The following is a 10,827-nucleotide window of genomic DNA, read 5'->3' on the forward strand; positions in this document are numbered from 1 at the left end:
GGCTATGACATTATCAATATGGTATCTTCCATTCATGTCTTTTCAAAAGAGTCAAGAAGAATTCCAGAGAAAATCATATACTTGCAACTGCTGACATCTTTTGAGCTCTGCATGACTTTGACAGAAAATAAAACAAAACTCAGTGAATCCTGAATGCCTCCAAGTAATCTTTGCTGATAAACCCTGGACTTAAATTGTAAACAAATTAAAGACTGAAAACTTTCCTTTGGTACATTCTTTCCAGAACTTTATTGCTTTCTTCAAGCTACTTGGTTCCTTTCAGAGGGGACAATTCTCTGTGTGCTGGGCTGAGCAGGGCTGGCCTGCACCTTGGCAAAGATGAGTGGGAGTGTGTGTGTGAGAGACTGAGCTGTCTCAATAGCCCAATGTTATGCTTTCAGCAAGCGTTTGAGAACAAAGTCTCTGTTTTTATTGCTCTCCCTGCCAGTGATCACGACTGGCTTCTTTCAGTGAGATGTTCCATGCCTTTGCACTGAGCGCCAAAGCAGTGCATCCCCTGAGCACTCCAAGCTGCTCACAGAGCCCTGAAATGAGGCCATTCTTGAGGCCACCCTCTCTCTCATTCTGCACACATAAACACACACACACAAACATTTTCTGATAATTCTTTCCTGAATCTCAAAGAAGACAGTGAATAAAAGTGTCCAAGGACAAAAGTTCTCTTATTATACCAGTGTAAGTTTTTTTTTTTTTAAACTATAAGTCATTACTTTCTGGAAACTTGTTCTGTGTTATGATATATGAAACTTTATGCCACAAAAATCTGACTTAAGGGGATGAGTTACTTAAAGCTTAGAAACAATGGCTAAACTCAAAAAGGATAAAAGCATGAATAATGTAGATGACTTTCATACATGAGATACAAGATTGGACTACATAAAGTGATTCACCAATAGCAACCTTGACAGCATCCCTATCATCCAGTGACATTTGTTAGGTATATAGATTCTCCTGGAATGTCTCAGCCAGTATTTAGTCCAGGAAAATCTGTTTCAGATACTTCTTATGAACAGCTATTATTTGGAATTATTAGATGAAATAATGTTTGATTTTCCTTCCAATGCAGTCTATGATGTTTGATATTACCATAAACTTTATGATCCTCCTTCTCTCTCTCTCAAATGGACCACACATGCACACACACACTTGAACAACACATAAGCACACACATTTATATCCAAATAAGGGGAAGAGATAATAACAGCTTAGTTATTATATTAGGTTTCAGAAAATCTAGAGTATGTCTTAATCTCTTTCATAAACTAGCTCTGTTATGTTAGTCACTGAACATGAAGTTAGGAAGAGATACTGTTCCACAGCTTCAGTTTGCCATAGACTAGACTCTTTCCAACTTTAAATCTCTGCATTACATTTTATATAACTAATGAATTAATAATGGTAGCATCTTCTCTTTAAGGAAAACAAAAGTCAGTTACTGGTGCTGTGGGAAAGCCTGTGATTTGTTCTTGGGCAAACTTGGGCTTAAATCTAAGCCCAACTGTTGAAATCTATGTGATCTTGGACAACACACTTAAATTACAGGTCCTGGTCTCATTCATAAAACAAATAAATAGAACCTCCTTTTTAGCAAGGAATAATGCAGTCATCTATGTAGAGTCCATAGTGTAACTGCTAGTAAATAAAGCATGGGTGAATGAAATTTGGAAATTTAAAGCAGAGAAATAGCAGTCATAACATTAGAAACACCAGTACTAAGCAGGAAAAATGTTTAAGGGGAAATTATGGAAGAGAGCTGACAGTGAAACTTGAGGTTAATGAAAATAGTTGCCATTTTATTGAGTGCTTGCCATGTTCTAGGCACTGTGCTAAGAGTTTTACATGACTTATTTGATTTGAAGAGCATAGAAAGATTATAAGTATTATGAACTGTACTATCACTTTAAAAAGCAAATTAAATTTCTTAGAAGCTAGTTTCATATCTGACTTTCCATACAAGTCTCAGGAGGATGAATTTAGAAAGGAAAAGGACTAGTGGATATGAAACTAACTTATCACAGTTTCAAGCTTTGTATGTTGTATTCAAACTCATTTATTTGTAAAGTCATTCGGTATACTTCCAGTATTTGCAAGATACTGAAGAAAGCACTGTGGGAGATGGGGATACAAATTTGAAAAATACAGGTTCCATACATTAGCAAGAGAGAGACTCAGGCATAAATCACAATTATTTAGAGCTGATTTGAACCAATTCTTGCATTCTCTTACACTGGATAGGTCTGAGGCCATCCACCTGTGCCTCCTATTCCTTGTCTTTTAATCTAAATACATTGCATTCTGCTTCCAAATGTTTCCAAAAACATGAAGAGGTAGGACTACATCCATATTCTTTTCATGATGTTAGCATTACCCTCATTCCAAAGCTAGACAAGGACAACACAATAAAGAATATTACTGACCTATATCCTTGATTAGCACAGACACAAGATTCTTCAAGAAAATATTGGCAAACTAAGTTGTATAACCCACTAAATGGATAATTCATCATGATTGATTGGAATTTATCCTTGGGATGCAAAGACGGTTCAATATACACAAATCTATTAATGTCAAAATCTACATTAACAGAATGAAGGACAAAAACCATATGATCACCTCAAGAGAGGCAGAACATGCAAATGGTAAATGTCAGCATCCTTTCATGATAAAAACTCATCAAATTAAAGATAAAAGGAATGTACCCCAACAAAATAAAAGTCATTTGTATTAAGCTAACAGTTAATATAGTGAATGAGGAAAAGCTGAAAATTTTCTGAGATCAGAAACAAGACAAGGATGCACACCTTCACTACTTTTATTCAAAAGAATATTAGAAGTCCTAGACAAAGTGATCAGGCAAGAGAAATAAAAAGGGCATCCAAAATGGAAAATAGGAAGTAAAATTATCAGTGTCTGCTGATGAAATATTACATATAGAAAACTTCCAAAATGACACCACCAAAATATTAGAACTAATAAATGAATTCATTAAAGTTGTAGCATCAACAATATCAACATACAAAAATCAGTTGCATTGCTATATGCCAATAGCCAATTATCTAAAATAAATTTCAGTAATCTCATTTATAATAACTACAATAAATAACTAGGAATAAATATAATCAAACAAGTAAAAGATATCTACAATGATAGCTATAGAATATTAGTGAATGAAATTGAAGAAGACACACTAAAAAAATGGAAAGACATGTATTTTCATGTATTGGAAGAATCAGTATTGCTAAAAAAAAAACTATACCTTCCAAAGTGATATAGAGTTATAATTCAATCCCTATCAAAATACTAGTGACAATTTTCACAGATCTAAGAAAAATAATCCTAAAATTTGTATGAAATCCCTAAGTAACCTGAATAAGCAAAACACTCTTTTTTTTAAACAGTGTGGGGTTTTTTTGATATGTTTATTTTATTTATTTATTTTTATGTGGTGCTAAGCATTGAGCCCAGTGCCTCACATGTGCTAGGCAAGAGCACTGAGCTACAAACCTATCCTGCTTAAGAAATCTTCAGTAAAAAGAACAAGGAGGGAAACATTATACTAACTGACTTCAGAATATACTACATTGTTGTAGTCATCAGAACAGCTTGGTATTGGCATAATAGGCACACAGAGAACACAATAGAGAGCCTAGTAGTAAACCCACACATCTATAACCAACTGATATTCAATAAAAGTGGTAAGAACATGTACTGGAGAAACAACAGTCTTTTCTTTTTTAAAAATTTATTTATTTTATTTTATTTATTATTTTTAGATATAAATGACAGTACAGTGCATTTTGGCATATTATACACTCGAGGAGTATAACTTATTCTAATTAGGATCCCAGTCTTGTGGTTGTACATGATGTGGAAGTTCACTGTGGTATATTCATATATGAATATAGGAAAGGTATGTCTGATTCATTGTACTGCCTTTCCTATTCCCGTTCCCCCTACCTTCCCTTCATTCCCTTTTGAGAATAGCATTTTCAATAATTGGTGGTGGGCAAACTGAATGTGTACATGCAGAAGAAGTAAACTACGTCCCTATATTTCTCTGGTTACAAAAATCAACTCAAAGTTGATTAAATACTTAAATTTAAGACCTGAAACTATGAAACAACTAGAAAAAATAGGACAAATGCTTAAGGTCATTGGAATAGGAAAAAAAAAGCTTTGGGACAAGGTCATAAAAAAACAGGCAATAAATATTAAAATAAACCACTAGGGTTACATTAAACTAAGAAGCTTCTGCACAGTAAAGGAAACTGTCAACAAAATGAAAAGGCAACCTATGAAATGAGAAAAAATATTTGCAAACTATGTATCTCATGAGGTTTTACTATTCAAAATATATAAGGAATTTGTGTAATTCAATATCCCACCAAAAAATACAAAAAAAGAAAATCAAATGAACAAATTAAATAATTGGTAAAGGACTTCAGTAGGCATTTTTCAAAAGAAGGCATACAAACAACCAACAGGTACATTAAAAGGCTTAACATCACACATCATTGGGGAAAAGAATATTCAAACCACAATGAGTTATTACCTCAAGTATTAAGATGGCTGTCATCAAATGACAATGTGGGGGCTGGGGTTGTAGCTCAGTGGTAGAGGTCTTGTCTAGCACATGTGAGGCCCTGGGTTTGATCCTCAGCACTGAAAGTAAATAAATAAATAAATAAAGGTATTTTTCTCCTTCTACAACTAAAAAAATATTTTTAAATGACAGTGCATAACAATGTCAATGAGGATGTGAAGAAAAGTGAACCTTTGTATACTCTTGGTGACAATTTCAATTAGTAAAGCCATTATGGTACACCATGGAAGTTCCTCAAAAGATTAAATATAGAACCATCACACGACACAAAATTCTAACATTTGGGTATATATGCAGTGGAAAAAAATAACTACTTTGAAGAAATATCTGCATTACTACATTTCTCATAGCATTATTCATGATAGCAAAGATATGGAAACAACTTAATATCTGTGGATGGATGAATGTATAAAGAAAATTTGGGGAATATATGTGTGTGTGTGTATGTGTGTGCATGTGACAAACGCACAGAGTAATATTATTCAGCCTTTTAAAAGAAAGAAATTTTGCTATTTGCAACAACATAGTTGAGCCTGAATGACATTGTGCTAAGTGAAATAAGCCAGGCACAGAAAGACAAATAGGGTATAATCTAAAAAGCATAACTCAGAGCGACAGAGAGCACAATCATGGTTGCCAGGGCTGAGAGTGTGAGGGAAATGAGGAGAGGTTGGTCAAAGTCCACACACTTTCAAATATAAGAATGAATAAATTATGGGAATCTAATCTATAGGCTGGTCACTATACTGTATTATATATTTGAAATTTCCTAATACAGTGGATTTTTTTTTCTTTTTGCTCTGCTGGGGATTGAACCCAGGGTCACATGTATGCTATGCAAGTATTCTACCAATGAGTTATACCCACATCCCTAGAGAGTAGATCTTTAGTATTTTCTTAATGCATGTGTACATGCACGTACACATACATACACACTCACATATAGTGGTAGCTGTGTGCTATGACAGCTATCTTAATTGCCTTGACTCTTGCAATCATATGTATACACATAACAAATCAATACATTATGCATGTACAATTGTTTTATTTGCCCAATATATCACAATAAATCTGGAAGTATGCAGAAAAATATATATTGAGCACTATTTCTAACTCTCTGAGGCACATTTCAATGTGTTGTATTTGTAAAAAGCATCAGGATTTGAAATCCTAATCCTTCTATATTTATTACCTATAACAGTTAATGAAAGTTTCATTAGCACCCCTTATCTGAAGAGTTTGGTTAATTCTAATGGCTCAATAAATATTAGCTATTGCTTTGGTGACTTTATTAAGTAAGTTAATCACAGTTTCTGTAATAAGCCCCCGAATATATGATGGTTCAAACATGATAGAGGTTTATTTGTCACATAAATTTCAGGATGTGTGTTCCTGATTAGCAAGTGGTTCTCTATTATATGGTGATTCAACTTAGGATATTCTTTCTCATGAATCCATTATTATTAATACATGGTTTTCAAAGTCACCAGACTCATCTACTTCAACAAGGGGAGAAAGAATCCAGAATATCAAGTGTGGATGATTTTATGGACTAATCCAATTAGGGATGCATGATATGCTCTTCATTGCCTAGAACTTAGTAATATCACTACACTTAATTCCATGGGAAGCTGGGAAATGTAGGAAAAGAAGAAATGTTTTGGTAAATAGCTGTCCTGTTCTGTGGTAGAACAGAAACCAAGTAACTTTCTTATTCTATTGGGAAGATCTCACAGTTTAACCCCATGTGGTATCACAGCCCTCTATTCAGTTTTCAAAAAGTACTTATAGTTTCTAACTTTTCTCCATGCCATAGATTTATAATTGGATATAAGTTTGATGGAGAAGAGGATTCAATACAAAATTGCTCCCTTGCTTTTTCCTTGGGATTTCTCATATTTTCTTTCTGATTTATCTGCTGCTTATCATTTTCTATTCCATGGTACTCCAGTTTGCATGATCTATTTTGTAGAACTGAATCAGTAATGAAATAAACAAAGCTTGAGAAACAAGCAAGAAAGACACCAGGAATCATAAATAAGTCAGGTATCATTACTGGCCAAAAAGTTCCAAGAAGGCAAGAGAAATATTAGAATCCTTGCTGAGCAGATATGATTTAAGTGTTCTCGAGTACTAAGGGTAAGAAAATCAGATACTATATCTCATAACAATCATTATACACCAAGGTATTGATATGAGCTACCTAATATCTTGGAGGTAGAGCAAGAAGAGAATGTTACTTTGTAATACAAAAGAGAAACAATCAGAAAGATTGGCACATTTGTGAGCATTTTGTCAACTCACCAATTTCTTGAATTCAGATAAGAACAGTAAAGAAAGGTAATGGAGTTTGTGGTAGACAACATAGATTCATGCTGCCTGCTTCTACCTGCAGAACCTTGGGTTTCAGGTTCTACCTTCAACTCTCAACCAGTTACACTCTTTCCAAGCAGAGAAAAAAATATGCATTCACTGGTATTACACATTGACTCCCCATTCCTTGGGACTAGTTCTTATTTCAACAGACAATAAAAAAGATGTTACTCCCTCTCTGGATAGGAACCTGGCCTGTTTCAGGCTAACCTTCTAATTTCCTTGATGCTGGTGAGTGACATTTACTTCCTAATTTATCCACATGGCTTCTTTATCCATTAATTTCCTCACTGGTTTCATGCTTGTCATACTCACTTCCTTCTCTACTTACTTTCAGTTTTTATTTATTCAGAATCTGCATGCCTGGCCACAGACTTCTGCTTATCTCACCAACATATTACTCTGGACATTGCCTGACAACATAGATCATGGCAATGAGCAAAGTAACACAATAAATGTCATCTAATATGAAGAACCAGTCAACATAATGCCAGGCTTAAGGCATTATTATTATTATTATTATTATCTGAAAAATATAACATTCATAGGTGGAATTATTGAACTTTTAATAATATTTTATTTTTGTTAGTGGTGTGGGGCGATTACCTATATTAGAGACAATAATAAAGTATTTTTCATTTATTTTTCCTCAGAATCAATTTTGGCATAACCTATTTCATTCAAGAAGTGACAAGGTAAGCATCAGAATCTTATATGTTCAACTAATCTAACTTATAAATACAAGATGGAAAACCTACTAGGTGTCTAGAAGTTTGTTGAATTAAAGTATTTTGAAGCCAAGGTAAAGGAAGAAAGGAAGTGAGGGAATATTTATTGACTGTCTCCTACTCCTGCTGTGATTACATTTTTATTCAGGATTTCCATGGTTCAGTCAATGTGACAAAAACTATTCTATGTACATTACCTCTTGGTAATTCTCAAAAGAATAAGAAATAAATCATTTCTATCCTTAGGTATTGGAAGAAGAATTGGGGACGGACAAAGGGAAATTAAATTATTGAAATGACATTCAATTAAGAAGTGATATAGTTCAGACTGGAACCCAAATAAGCTACCTCTTTTCAGCAATTCTACTAGAAATCCTTATATGCCAGGTTGCAGTTCCCATGGGGCTCAGTAAATTGCACAAAGTTACATTGAGTCAAATGTGGTGGTTGGGTTCAAGTCCATGAAGTACATGCAGAGTGGTCAGAAAAGACGGTTGGAAGAACAGTGTGCTAGTCTCCATGCATGACACACAGCACTTTGTTTCAGAACAAGTTTAATTGCATATGTAATAATTTACCTCATCTGTTTTGGCTGTTATGTATTTACCCCCAATTCTCATTTATTGCAACCACCTAACTTATTTCTTCTCAAAACTTCCTTCTCTCACTCTTGCCTATTGACAGTCTTGCCTCTCCTTCTTGGAACCTCCAATTTACTCATGCTGGAAGCCTGGGAATTAATTTTGACATCTTATCCTTGAATCTGCCTTTTTAGAATCTGAATTTTAAAGATACTACAGTTTTGCTTTAGGAGAGAGTCATAGTCCCTTGAGATCATTAGCATGTTGGGTATTATGTTGTTTGATTCCTTACATTTGTTATTGAAAGAAGAGGTCCAATGGGGTTGGAGATGTAGCTCAGTTGGTAAAGTGCTTGCCTTGCATGCACAAGGCTCTGGGTTTAATCCCCAGCACCACAAAAATAAATAAATATCTAAATAAATAAATAAGTATTAAAAAAAAGAAGAAGAGATTCAATGACTCAAAGATGCAGCTGTTTCCTCATGGCCATGTTTTATCTAAATGGAGCCGATTAAAATCCTCTCAATATACTGTAACCAGGGTGACATTTTAACACACAGATTATAACAGTCTCCTGCTTAAAACTCTTAGGAGACTTCCCATAACATTTAAGATATAGTAAAACTTGTTCAACATATAAGGCCATACCTTGTGTAATAACATACCTACTAGCACTTTAATTCTCACCCTGTTCCTCTCATCTCTTCATTCATTTTTTTCTCTTTAAACACACTGGCTTCTCTGAGTTATTTGATCTCATTTAAGGTACTTCTGCCTAAGAGCCTTTTTTGATAATTTTCAGTATTCTCCCCTTACTACATGTCAGAACACTTTTACCTTCATGAATCCTAAGTTATTCTTCAATCATCAACTTTAATGCCACTTTCCTAGGCAGATGTCTTATTCCATAAAGGCTATGATAAGAAAATATCACAAATGTTTGCTTAAAAACAACAGACCTATTCAGTTCTGGAGTCTGAAAAGTCCAAGATTAAGGTGTGGCAGATTTGGTGTCTGAGGTGGATCTGCTTCCACGTAGATGATGCTTGCCACATAGTAGCTCAGCTTTGATAACTCAATCATGTCCCAAAGACCTCATCTCCTAATACCATTACGTTGGGGATTGGTCCATTGTGGTAGGCCTTTTCTGATGCCGCAGTTTAAAGCACACTCCATTGAGAGATATTATGGCAATCTATACTTTGGTCATATGGATCTTCATCAAGCTTCGTAATTATATATGTATATTTTATTTTTAATTGACAAGTAAAATTATATATGCAATATAATGTACATATATGTATACATATATACATTGTGAAATGACTAAACCAAGCTAATTAATATATCATTACCTCAGACATCACTGTTTTTGGTGAGAACATATAAAATCGCCTGTCATATAAATTTTTATACATATAATTCCTAGTAACTATAGTTACCACAAAGAGCAAAATCTCTTGAATTTATTCTTCCTAACTGAAATTTTGTCTCCTTTTACCAACACCTCCTTAATTCCCTCACCTCAACCTCTGGTAGCCTGCATTTTTGACTTTTATACAACCCACTTATAGTGAGATCATGCAGTATTTGTGATTCATTTATTTTATTTCACATGGTGTCCTCTAATGATGGACAAAACAAATGGCAGGATTTCCTTTTTTTAAAGGGTGGATAATCTTCCATTTTGTATACATACCATGTTTTTTAATTCATTTGTCTGTTGATAGATGCTTTGAAGTTCGCTATTATATAATAATGTTGCCATGAATGTGGGAATGAACATATATCTTCTAGGAATTTTATAGTTTCTGGTTTTACATTAAAGTCTTTGATGCATTTTAAGTTAATTATTTCATATGGAGTGAGGTATGCATTCAACATCATCCTTCTTCACATGGATCTCCAGTTTTCCCAGTATCATTTATTTAAGATTCTATTCTTTCTTTATTGTGTACTTTTTATTTAATCATTCACATGTTAATGAGCATCTAGGTTGGCTTCATAGCTTAGCAATGGTGAATTGTGCAGCTATAAATATTGATGTGGGTGCATCACTGTAGTATGCTGATTTTAAAATCTTTGGATGTATACTGAAGAGTGGAATAACTGGGTCAAATGGTAGTTCTTGTCTTTTAATTTATACATGACAGTAGAGTCTATTTTGACATATTTATACAAACATGGAGTACAATTTACTCTAATTAGGATCCTAGTCTTGTGTGTATACATGATGTTTTGGTGAATATCCATACTACTTTCCAGATCATTTAAACCAATTTGCAGTTCTACCAACAATGTATAAGTGTACTTTTTTTCCTACGTCACCATCAACATTTATTGTGACTTGTATTCTTGATAATTGCCATTCTGACTGGAGGGAGATGAAATATAAGTGTAGTTTAAATTTGAATTTCTCTAATTTCTACCGATATTGAACATTTTTTCATATATTGGTTTATCATTCATATTTCTTCTTCTATGTAGTGCTTCTTTACTTCCTTTGCCCATTTATTGATTT

This window comes from Marmota marmota, unplaced genomic scaffold, assembly GCF_001458135.2.
Source record: "Marmota marmota marmota unplaced genomic scaffold, marMar, whole genome shotgun sequence".
Classification (NCBI taxonomy): Eukaryota; Metazoa; Chordata; class Mammalia; order Rodentia; family Sciuridae; genus Marmota; species Marmota marmota.